At 35.0% G+C, this 12,507-nt stretch overlaps 2 protein-coding genes and 2 long non-coding RNA genes across 5 annotated transcripts in view; 2 read left to right on the top strand and 2 right to left on the bottom strand.

The window, feature by feature from the left end:
- The window catches only part of med1 (mediator complex subunit 1), a 700,564-nt gene that overhangs the window by 151,124 nt on the left and 536,933 nt on the right, over positions 1-12,507 (bottom strand). The window lies entirely within an intron of this gene.
- Positions 1-12,507, bottom strand: part of adprh (ADP-ribosylarginine hydrolase) — a 47,728-nt gene that overhangs the window by 34,718 nt on the left and 503 nt on the right. The window lies entirely within an intron of this gene.
- Positions 2,517-12,507, top strand: part of LOC137496805 (uncharacterized) — a 33,779-nt gene continuing 23,788 nt past the window's right edge. The window contains exons 1-2 of the long non-coding RNA XR_011017400.2: positions 2,517-2,549; positions 2,812-2,998. This is a non-coding gene — a long non-coding RNA (uncharacterized lncRNA). The remainder of the gene's footprint in view (positions 2,550-2,811; positions 2,999-12,507) is intronic.
- On the top strand, positions 9,128-10,803 carry LOC137496804 (uncharacterized). The gene is made up of 3 exons (XR_011017399.2): positions 9,128-9,228; positions 9,353-9,423; positions 10,669-10,803. It is a non-coding gene; the product is annotated as an uncharacterized lncRNA (long non-coding RNA).

Below are 12,507 nucleotides of genomic sequence, written 5' to 3'. Positions count from 1 at the left end.
ACACTCTCAGCATCCACAACCTGCGCCAGTGCACCCACACTCTCAGCATCCATGCCCGGTGCCAGTGCACCCACACCCTCCACGCCCCTTTGCCAGTGCACCTACCCCCTCACCATCCACGCTCTGTGCCAGTGCTACAGAATCTTGTAGTATGACCCCACCATCAGCAGAGGAAACAGCTTGTACTCAGAGAAGCCCCAGTGATGGGTGACTACACCAGCAGTCACAGACAACAGGCAAAACTGAGATATGCTGCAGCACTAAAACAGCCAGTGGACACACACACAGCTCCAGTCTGAGAGAGATCAAGAACATGCTCAGTTTTATCTGCACACGCCTAATAGAATAGTTGAGAGTAAAATACTCAATCTTGATGATATAAATGGCTATATATGATATTTAGGTATTTTATGGTTTAAAGATTGGTTCTATTCTAGAGGAATGTTAAAAGTGTTTGTTGACTAAATGAAACTGCTGACAATCTCATTGTGGAATAATTAGGATGTTAACTCATCCAGTCTTGGGCGTAAAGTTAACACCTTGGATTTTAAGGAAAGCATTTCAAACATAGAAATCATAATACTCTAGGAAACATGGTGCAGAACTGATGAGGTCACTATTTTTCCCCCAGGATACCGTGAAATATCCATTTCATTTAAAAAACATGAAAAAAATGAAACATGGTAGAGATTCGGGGGGCACGATAATCTGGCACAAACTGGAAATCGCTAAATACATCAAATTAATTTAAAAAGAAGAATCTCATATCTGACTCAAAATCGAAAATCAGCTCAATCTAACGAAAAAGAACATATTCTTATGAGCTCTGTTCATTCCTCCATCTGAATGTTCATACTATAATGAAAACATCTTTGAGATCAGCCAGACTCAAAAAATCCACTTCCAGTTGTTGCAGGTGATGATGAGCGATGTATTGGAATGGGGGCATGTACACGCGACATACCTGAAGAGCGGTAGGAGTGAGTTGCACGCGACGTACCCGAAGAGCAGGGAGTGATGCGGTGGAGAGGGGTGTGCAACGTATTTAAGGACGCGCGATTTCCGGGAGATTATCATTTATTTGCTGGCATCCAGAAGTCTCTATGCATTTGCGGGAGACTCCTGGAACTTCCGGGAGACTTGGGATGTCTGCCTTTATTAGATCACAGCCATATAATTATATACAATACTAATATATTTTAGGGCTGTGCAATTAATCGAAAATCCAATTTCGATTTCGGCTTTAAATGATTAATGAAAAGCATTAATCGAGATAAACAATTATTGCATCATATACCGCCCCCTTTCCAGCTGTACACATTTGTTGCTAATGAAAGCTTGAAAGACCCCATGCTTATGTGTGTGTGCGGCACGCAAACACAGTCAGAAGCATGCGGCCGGTCAGCAGTCGGTCTTATTCGTACACTGAGACGAGCAGAGGAGCGCAAACATCAAACAAAATAAGAAAATACCTAACTGCTCTTGACTGAAGAATTTTTGTAGCTAAAGTGTTTTTTTTTAGAGGGAAGATGCTTAAAGCACAGTTTGTTTCATATTTTTATTGTATTGTATTTATTTCTCTTTATTTTGCAGGGTGGAAAATGGCTGTATATGCAGTTGAAGTCAGAATTATTAGCCCTCCTGAATATTAGCAATCTTTTTCCTGCCAAATTTCTGTTTAATGGAAAAAAGTTTTTTTTTTTTTTTTTTTACTTATTTCTGAATATAATATTTTTGATATTTCATTTCTAATTACTGATTTCGTCCATCTTTGCCATGATGACAGCACATAATATTTTACTAGATATTTTTCAAAATACAAGCATTCAGATTAAAGTGCTATTCAAAGGCTTAGTTAGGCAAGTACATTGTATAAAAGTAGTTTCTTCTGCAGACAATTAAACATATATTGCTTATGGGGGCTAATAATATTTACCTTAAAATGGGTTTCAAAATATTTAAACCTGCTTTTATTCTAGCTAAAATAAAACAAATAAGACTAGAAGAAAAAATAGTATAGCAAATACTGTTAAAATTCCTGGCCCTGTTAAACATCATTTGGGAAATATTTATTTAAAAAAAATTATCAGGAGCGCTAATAATTTTGACTTTAACTGATAATCGTTTTGAATAATCGTGATTACAATTATGACCAAAATAATCGTGATTATGATTTTTCCCAAAATCGAGCAGCCCTAGTTTCACCCTTGGTATAACAGAAGATGAACCCGCCACACTCTACACATACCTTGGGTTAAAGAGTCCCTATTATGGGTTTTTGAAAATGACCTTGCATGTAGTGTGTAACACAGCTTTAAGTGAAGTGAAATATCCAGCTAAAGCTTAAATCTGAAAGTGCACAGTGTTTAAAACTATTGATTCATCTAAAAAAAGAGCTGACTCATAGTGGTTCTTCTTGATAAAGTGTCTTTAGCCGTTTTGGCGTGACGTGAATTGGTGCCTGACACAGCAGCAAAGAAAAAGAGGAAGATCCTGATCCTGAATCATGAGTCACTGTACACTAGCTGGATATCATTCGAAGTGTGAGGGTAAGTTTGTTATTTTCTCTACCCAAAGATGAAGTTGTGAAGAGTCAGTGGTTGAGGTTTATTTTTACAAAAAAGGAAGGATCAGTAAAAATTACTGATTTATAAGACTTTGACAGAGCTCGACGTTAACTATCAGTACACAGCTCATGGATTAGTTTCTTCCTCCATTTTGTAATGGACAGACAATACACAAGGGGTGCGGGCAAAATAAGGACAGTTTATTAGGCACAAAGTCTAACAAAGGCAGACTTCTGCACACTAGGCTTCGGCTGGGACGCAGCACTGCAAGTGCTTACGAAGGCTCAGGGTGAGCGCGATGGGAGCCTGCAGAGATAGCTTGTCAGAGGGCACATGAGGAGAGCTGATCAGCGCTGACAACCCCCCGACTGGGAATGAGATCCTTAGCAGACACTTAAAGATTGGTGATGGTTGGGCAAAGTTGAGTACAGGTAAGCCCTGGGAACATATAACACTTCACGCAAGACAGGACTCAATCAGACTAGACAAACTACAGAAAAAAGTATTAGTAAACGATGCACAGTTAATGTGAATGTACAACATGAAGGGTCATAATCTGACACTGAGACAAAGAACACAGAAGTTGAAATAGAGAGGCTAATCAGCCTACAAGTGAAAGCAGGTGGCACATGAATGATTGCAAATAGAAATGATCTACAGCTGAGAACGGAGAAAAGTTCCAAAATGAAAGATAAATCATGAAATCAGACCTGGCCCATGACACATTTCATAAGTGTAAGTAAATGGTTGCCTCCTTGTTTTCTCTAGCTTGCAAATTATGTATTAAATTGTGTTTTGTTTCTTGTAACCGCTTGTACTGTATCTGGTTAACTCTTTATATTCTCATATCCCATCTCATGCCACGTTGAAAATGCGTCATGTGCTGCTTTGTTTACACATTTAAATGCGTTTGTGAGCTTGCGTTCCACTGTCGTTTGTCATTGCTATGGCCACCGTCAGCTGATCCTACACACATGCTGCGTTCAAGGTTAAGAATAGTTTAGCTTTTGTTGCTGTGTGGATTAATACTGAATGTGTTATGGTTAAGATTAGAGCAATATGTTGGTGTTTAACTGCACTGCTTTGCTCTCAGGCACTTATGAACACACAAAAAATCCAGGAGACTAGGGGGGGTTAGGTTCAGGGGTGAGGTGTCTAAATAACACTGTTGATTACAGAGTACTGTGTACTGTGGTCTTAACATGTGAACTACTATAAAGTGTGTTTAAAATTAATGGAATTTTCGGGGATAAATACCAAAATGGACGAGTGGCTGGAGATGCACTGTAAAATAATTTGCCAATGGGGTAAGCAAAATAAACTAATCACAAATCGAAAAACAAGATTATTTTGCTTACCCCATTGGCAGAATATTTTGCTTGATTTAAGGAAAAACTTCATTTTGGCATATGATGGCATTTTACTTTGTCTCTCGCTAAACGCTGTTGACCAATTGCAACAGACTGTCATCGTTCCAATCAGCGCAGATTAGCTTCGCTTTAAGGAGGGGTTTGGGAACAAATGAATCACTGAACGATTCATATGGGAGTCGCTGGGATAATTAGGTAAAAATAAATGCGTATAAAACCGAAATATGACCCTTTAATGTATAATAAGGGCTTGTTAAAAATAAGTGCTAATGGAAAACTACATTTGGCTGTGAATGGACTGAAAGAGAAAGCAAGAAGGGCCTTTCAAAAAAATCAACACAAATAGAAATTTCAATTAGAATTTGGCTCAAAATTTTACAGTCAGTGATTGAACCTATAGTGCTATACAGAAGTGAAGTGTGGGTCCTCTCCTCAGTCAAGAGTTTAATAAGTGGAATAAAAATCCAATTGAAAGTCAACATGAAGAGTTCTGTAGCAACATCCTCAAGGTACAAAGGAACTCACCCAGCAATGCATGCAGGGTAGAATTAGGCCAGTATCCTCTACTCACGCACATTAAGAAACAAGGCATCAAATTTTAGAAACACATTCAAACGAAACGAGTGACCCCAACTCTTATTATTTTAAAGCCCTTGAAAACCATGAAATGGACATTTACAAAAGCCCCCGGATTCAGATGGTCCTGAAGCTACAAACACAAACCAACACAACAAATATGACTCACAGCAGGCAGCATCAGGATGCGGACATGCTTTTCCACAGAATTAAGCCCAATCAAATGATAAATGCATGAGAGTGCTGATTTACTAGAATGAAGCAGCAGGAAAACAAAGTAAACTTCAAATGTTACTTAGACCTAAATAAAGATTATACCACAGCAACATATCTGAGCGCAGTAAGGGACAGTAAATTATGAACAACAATAACCAAATACAGACTGAGTGCTCATAGTCTGATTGTAGAGAAGGGCCGATAGACAGAACTAGCAAACTAGAGAAAGCCGCATCTGCCCACACTGTGCCCAGGCAGAGGTGGAGATGGAAGAACACTTCCTCATCCGCTGCACAAACTATCAGCACATAAGAGAAACATTCTACCACAAACTACAGAGCATTTGCCCACATTTCACTGAGCACAATTAATCGTTAAAAGATCGCCATCTCGATTGGACCCCCTAGACCAGGGGTTCTCAATCCTATTCCTTTCAAACACACCTGAACCAATAATTAGGACCTGAACACCACTTGATAATTACAGGCAGGTGTGTTTGATCTGGGTAGCAACTGAAATCTGCAGGAAGGTAGATCTCCATGAACAGGATTGAGCACCCCTGCTGTAGACGATCTTAATCCAGCATTTCTACGATAATGCCAATCATATTTTCAAGTTCAGGAGAGAAGAGAAAAGGCGGCTGCACGAGTCTTTTCATTGTTTCACATACGTTGCTCAGTGACCTTGACAACTCCAAATGATGTTGAATGAGTCACAATGTATTTATTAGGAATAATTCACCTAAAAATGTCAGTTTTATCTTCATATGTTTTCGCGGCCGGAAAATCACACGTGACGTGAGCTGCTGACCTTAAGCTGTTGTCTACTTTAGAGAACAGAACCTGCATATGTTGCGGGTAACAGGTAATACAGTTGTAAATAAAATTCAGTTTGTGGCACAGAGTGATCGTTTGGGAACCGCGCGCGAAGTATGAACAAGCACTTAGCAGTCAAAATGAAACCGAAAGTGTGCAATTCATGTAAATGATCATATCGCATTTTAGAGTTATGATTACGGCAAGCATTTGATATGTTTTTTCTTTTATAGCGAACACACAGTTGTACATGAAAATAAATGTTTACAATGTCAGTATAACTACTCTAGCATATTGTTTAATATAATCTGATAATGGCAAAAGTCTGAATTTACCAGTGAATAAATTTGTCTAATATGACAGATTGCAAGCATATATCTCAAACATAATAATTCAAAATCATAATTATTATAAGTAGAATAGATCTATTTATAAAAACCAGTAGACCTACACAAAATATTATCAATGTTACCATATGTTTGTTTTTACCATACCTTTATTTTACGTATACAGAATCGTGAAAAAATCGTGATCTTTATTTTAAGCAAAAAAAAAAATTGCGATTCTCATTTTAGCCAGAATCGTGCAGCTCTAAAACACACACACACGTACACGCACTCACGTGCACACACACACAGATTATTATAAATTAATTATTTTAAATATACTTATACTAATTATATATAAATATACTAATTATTCTTTTATTTCTATTTTATCCTAAAATGTTGATTGTTAAATGTGCAGTGTATTCTGATCTATTATTATTTTTATATATTTGTATGAATAATATGATACATTAAATAATTATCTGATACATTAAAAATATATGATATATTCAATAATAATGATATATTGAATAATGATATACTATTTTTATTTTTATTTAATTATTATATGTATATATCCTTTTTTTACACTACTCCTACTATTTACTGTGCTTTTATTATAAATGTATGTTCCTTTGTCTTTAATGTAAACTTTATAAATGGTTTGGCAATACATTTGTAACATTTGTCACGCCAATAAAGCAATTATTGAATTAAATTGAGAGACATACGCACATACACACACACCTAGATTATTATAAATGAATCATTGTAAATATACTGATTTTTATTGTTGTTGTTATTAGTTTTACCCTAAAATGTTGATTGTAAACGTAGTTTATTCTGATCTATTATTATTTTTGTATTGATTTGTATAAATAATATGATTTGTTGAATATTAATGTGATTTATTGAATAATACTATGATATAATGAATATTAATGTGATATATTGAATAATAATATGGTATATTGAATAATATGATGTATTTTTTATATTTTATTTAACTATTATATATAAATATATTTTTATTTTTTATGTACAACTACTATCTATTGTGTGTACTGTTTTTTTATTATTATATATGTATGTTAAATCTGCTTTGGAAATACATATAAAGGTAAAGTTGGTTTTATATCCAGATATTCAGACATTCTCCTAATAATAATATAATTTCATTAAAGTATTTTTGCAAATTCTAAATGGGGAAATCATGTAAGCAGCCAATGACTATCAAAATACAACATTGTTCACAGTCAATTAGATAGTGTTAATGTCGTTTTTTAGTCTTACTTGCATGCTAATTCCGATCGAATATTCAAAGAAACATGTTAAACAATATAAGGACTTCTAAATGAATGAATGTACCAATATAAAACTAACTTTACCTCTATGCAATACATTTCCCTGCTAAAAAATCCAGCTTAAACCAGCCTAGGCTGGTTGGCTGGTTTTAGCTGGTCTACCAGGCTGGTTTTAGAGGGGTTTTGGCCACTTCCAGGCTGGTTTCCAGCCATTTCCAGCCTGGTCTTAGCTGGTCAGGCTGGAAAATGACCAGCTAAAACCAGCTTGACCACCCAGATAGCAGGCAGTAATCGGCCCGAGCTCGGCTGCCCCCCGGCGCATCCGGCTCCGACTCGGCATCGACGAGTGTTATCCGGGCCGAGCGCGGCCCGCAGCTCACTCGCGCACATGCGGTTGTGATGCGGCTGTAAAGCACTGGCCCGATTCCGGTCAACCATATCCTGGCCGCTTCTGGCAAGGACTCGGCTGATGGCAACCGATTAAGTTCTTATTTTATCTCGTAGTCTGTTAGCTCCACGTATAATGATAATTTGAGAAAATATTCATGGTACGATAGCAAAAAAAAAAAAAAAAAAAAAAGAATATTTAGTGTGGATGGTCGCGATGTTTAGACGCAAACAAAACAATATTATTTATAAATAGATTATACATGTCATCTAGAGAAAAACTATGTAAAATTCGCTTATTTTTAGAGATAGCACGCTCCTGTGCTGACTGTTTTTTTAAAGCAGAAGTTGGTTTCATAATAAACACATGCGTGACTAAACTCATGATCCAAACTCCAATCCAGACGGTGGCGGTAATGCTCCAAAAAGCTGGTTGTCACCCACCATGGCACAAAGATCACAAGAAGAAAAAGTTTGGTTTTTCAAAGACTTCACGTGGATTCCGGTTAGAAAGGTAAGCTTTTTACTGCTTGTGTTCTGTATAATTAGCGAATTTAGAGCTTAAAGCATTTCCACGGTGTTTGGTTGTAACAGCGTTTAGTAATTTAAAACAGTTTGATACGAAATGTAACTTGCTTTAAGAAACACGACTGGAGCTAATGTATGCTAACGCTAACAGTTACAAACACGTCTGAAAGTTCCTTTTCCTTTTACACAATGTTAGATTGTAACGTGTGTAGTAACTGAAAACTATTTTAATTATGTTAAAGAAACATGAAACGAATGTGTGTGTATGCTAACTTTGCGTTAAAGAAAGTTTCTGTAGACGAATCCATTAACTAACTTGGCAAAACGTGTTTTTTTCCTGATTTAACATTATATATATTACTATGCACTTTAATTCATATGTGTTAGCCTATGTGAATCAATTATATCTTTTGTTCAAGCTGTAATGGTCAGTTAATGTAAAACTGAACGTCTTAAAGCAGATTTTGATGTTTTTTTTTTTTTTATGTTATTGACAGTGATAAATTCTGATTTAAATGAATGGGTAACAATATTTGTTGGTTAAGTCTCATTGTTCTTGTTTAACAAAGGCTAGTGAGATCATTTTGCAGCACATCACGACCAAAGAAGTCAATGGCACACTCTTTTGAACGTGAATAGGCATGTTATAGTTATGTGCTAAAAGTCCATTATAAGCTGTAAACTGCTGATATATTTTCAACATAGATTGAGCTTTTCAGACATTACATTACTAATTGCTTCACAAACAGCTGAAATGGTTTATTGTTATTGGCTATCATCATCAAACATTTTTCACAATGGTAGGTTAATCTTCATGGGTACAGAATAATGCATGTGCTTGACCATCTTACAAATCTATGTATCAGATTCATAAGGCTGTCACTCTGCATGAATCTCTGAATAAATCTTGTGCAACTTTCTGTGTACTGATTATTTACACTATAGTTATTATATCCATTAATTAACTTTGATAGTATTTCAGGATTTGAACTTTATGGGAGGTTAACAACAATGTGATGTTTTATTATAGATGCATATGAGGAAGCTCGACTCAAACATCCACACGCAACTGTGATTTCTGACTGGTAGATGGATGAGGATGATGATCGCCCGTCATACATCTAAAGACAGAACAGGTTTGTTTGCAATTATTTTAAACACATACTGTCAACATTATGTCATTGATCTATTACAACCTGTGAGTTTTGCCCTGGCACTATACTAAAGTGATGTTTTGTTTTGTAAATGTATCTGATCAAGGGACAGTATAGACACATCTATACCGTGATGAAGAAAAATTACTTGGAACAAAGAGGCTGGATAAAAGGCAGGTATGAAGATTTCAGAAATCAAGGCAGCACCACAAGTACCATCACCATCAATGACTATGGCAGAAATCTTAAGACCACCATCAAGATGCACAGATACTGTACATTCCAGTACACCAGGCGTGTCCAAACTACGGCCCACGAGGCTTTTTATAAATATCAATAGAATCTGGCCCGCTATACAAAATGAACGTAATTCAATAAATAACCACCGGGTGTCGCTATTACATGCATTCAATTAAGCAGCAGTTCTTGTTATGATCTATCTATCTATCTATCTATCTATCTATCTATCTATCTATCTATCTATCTATCTGTCTGTCTGTCTATACACAGTTGAAGTCTGAATTATTAGCCCCTCATTGATTTATTTCTTCTTTTTTAAATATTTCCCAAATGATGTTTAACAGAGCAAGAACATTTTTACAGTATGTCTGATAATATTTTTTCTTTTGGAGAAAGACTTATGTTTTATTTCGGCTAGAATAAAAAGCGGTTTAATTTTTTTTATGAACTATTTTAAGGTCAAAATTATTAGCCCCTTAAGTCTTCAGAACAAACCATTGTTATAAAATAACAAAACTTGATTACATAAACTTACATAACATAAACTTGATTAACCTAGTTAAGCCTTAAATGTCACTTTAAGCTGTATAGAAGTGTCTTAAAAATATCTAGTCAAATATTATTTACTGTCATCATGGCAAAGATAAAATAAATCAGTTATTAGAAATGAGTTACTAAAACTAATATGTTTAGAAATGTGTGGAATAAAATGTTTAACTCTCCGTTAAACAGAAATTGGGGAAAAAATAAACGGTGGCTAATAATTTAGGGGGGCTAACAATTCTGACTTCAACTATATATATATATATATATATATATATATATATATATATATATATACGTGTCTGTGTGATTTGTCTGTGTAAAATTTGGCCCGCGACAACGTTTGTTTTTTTGCATCTGGCCCTCGGCCCAAAAAGTTTGGACACTCCTGCAGTACACCTATGAATATTTACAGTCTTTGTTCTAGTGCAGTTTGAGATCAAGACAGAACTTATTGCATTTCGTGATGTCTTTGTAAGAATTGAAGACATCACTGAATTTGTTAAGGTTTAATGCAGCTAGAAAGTAAAGATCAACTAGAGAATATCAGCAGTGTCTAACCCACTGTTGTATTTACAGAAGTTGTATGAGAATAAGCTACAGGTTGATTTATACTAATCTGTTATTTTTCTTTTTTAGCACGACTGACTGAAGTTTTAAAATCATGCAACGTCATAAAGCAGCAGCTGGGCCTGATTCTCACAAAACCAAAACAGACGTGATGAAATTCCAGATGTAAACACATTTGACCTTCCTTTGGCCAATTTGATTTGGAAAAACTTGAAAATCAACTAAAGGAGCAGCCTGAACAAATGAAGAAACTGGTAAGTTCAAGCTCTTGCTAATTTCAAAGTGTTTTAAGTTTATTTGTTTTTTTTTTTTATTGTGTTTTTTTTTTGCTTCGTAGGTAGCCTACTTTTTTCCTAATTTTTTCTTTTTTTTTTTACATTAGTACTTGTTCACTACTAATTATCTGTTTATCTTTTAATCACAGATGGAGTGAGGACAAATGTCCATACCACGCCACTGATAAAGAAGTGGAAAAATGCATTACAAGGTAGCTACAACTTGCCCCTGACAGGGATGGAGGAAGAAAGAAGAGAAAGCTAATGTGTCAAATGTCTACATCACTATTTTGTTTTATTTTTTAAACAACATTTTAAGTGTATTAGGATGTTCCCTGATACTTGAACAATTTGTTTCTTTCATTTGCATTCATATATATATATATATATATATATATATATATATATATATATATATATATATATATATATATATATATGTGTATATATATATATATATATATATATATATATATGTGTGTGTGTGTGTGTGTATATATGTATGGTATGTATGTGTGCGCCAAATTCTGAAGAAACATCTTGATACATTTTTAATAAACGTAATACAAATAAAATTATAAATATAAAATTGAACAAGACGTGTATATATATGAAATGTATAATCATCTCACTCATGTCTTGCTGTTTGTGCAATTGATTTTGTTCAAGTTTATTTAAAAAAAAGTTTGACTTTATACTTCTGCAATTTTATATATATATATATATATATATATATATATATATATATATATATATATATATATATATATATATATATATATTTGTTTGTTTATTATTATTTTAATGTTTTATTAAAAAATGTTTCAAGATGTTTCTTCAGAATTCTGCAGTACTTTTTACAAGTTTGACTTGGATATTTTACGGATTGTCATTGGTATTTTTAAGATGTTTCTTGCTATATCTTAAATTGGTTTCTATATTTAGGTTTATATAAAATTTAGCTGTTTTTTACAAATTTTTAATTCAAGTCTATTGGGAAAACAGGGTTGTTTTAAAAAACATCTGTGTTTGTGTGTAATTTTTAGAGTTTTTGTTTAAATCTTTCTGTGTGTCTTTATTGTGTTGTTTTATTGTTGTTTTTATATTGATATTCTTGTGCACTACAAAATTATTTATAAAATTTTAGTACTATTTTTTTCATGCAATCAATAAACGTTTAACATTTATTTATTTTGTAATTTGTCTGATTATTTTCGTTACAGAATATGTATGCAGTTTGCACTTTATTCAAAGGTTAAACGCAGTGCTTACACTTTGTGTTTACATTATAGCCTGTGTTTGCTGTTATATAAATTCAAATGGTTGTAATACCATATATCAAGTACCAATGTAATACCAAAAGGTTTTATAAGGTGTATAAATACGGAGTCGCGCCAGCTCCGGGCCGCAGCGCACATTACCCTCGCGTCGATTCCGGCGCATCTGGCCCGCTTGATTCGGGCCGGAATCGGGCAGTGAGTCCACAGGCATCCGGCCCGAGTCCGGCAGCCGAAGTTGGGCCGAGGGGTTAGTCTCCGGCAGGCGAGAATCTAGCCGGAACTGGCCCGAGTGTATTTTGCTATCTGGGCAGCCTGGTTTAAGCTGGACATAGCTGGTTTTGGCTGCGCTCCCA

This window comes from Danio rerio, chromosome 12 (genome assembly GCF_049306965.1).
Source record: "Danio rerio strain Tuebingen ecotype United States chromosome 12, GRCz12tu, whole genome shotgun sequence".
NCBI classification, from domain to species: Eukaryota; Metazoa; Chordata; class Actinopteri; order Cypriniformes; family Danionidae; genus Danio; species Danio rerio.
Note: the sequence above shows the minus strand (reverse complement) of the source record. Positions and strands in the feature narration are given on the sequence as shown.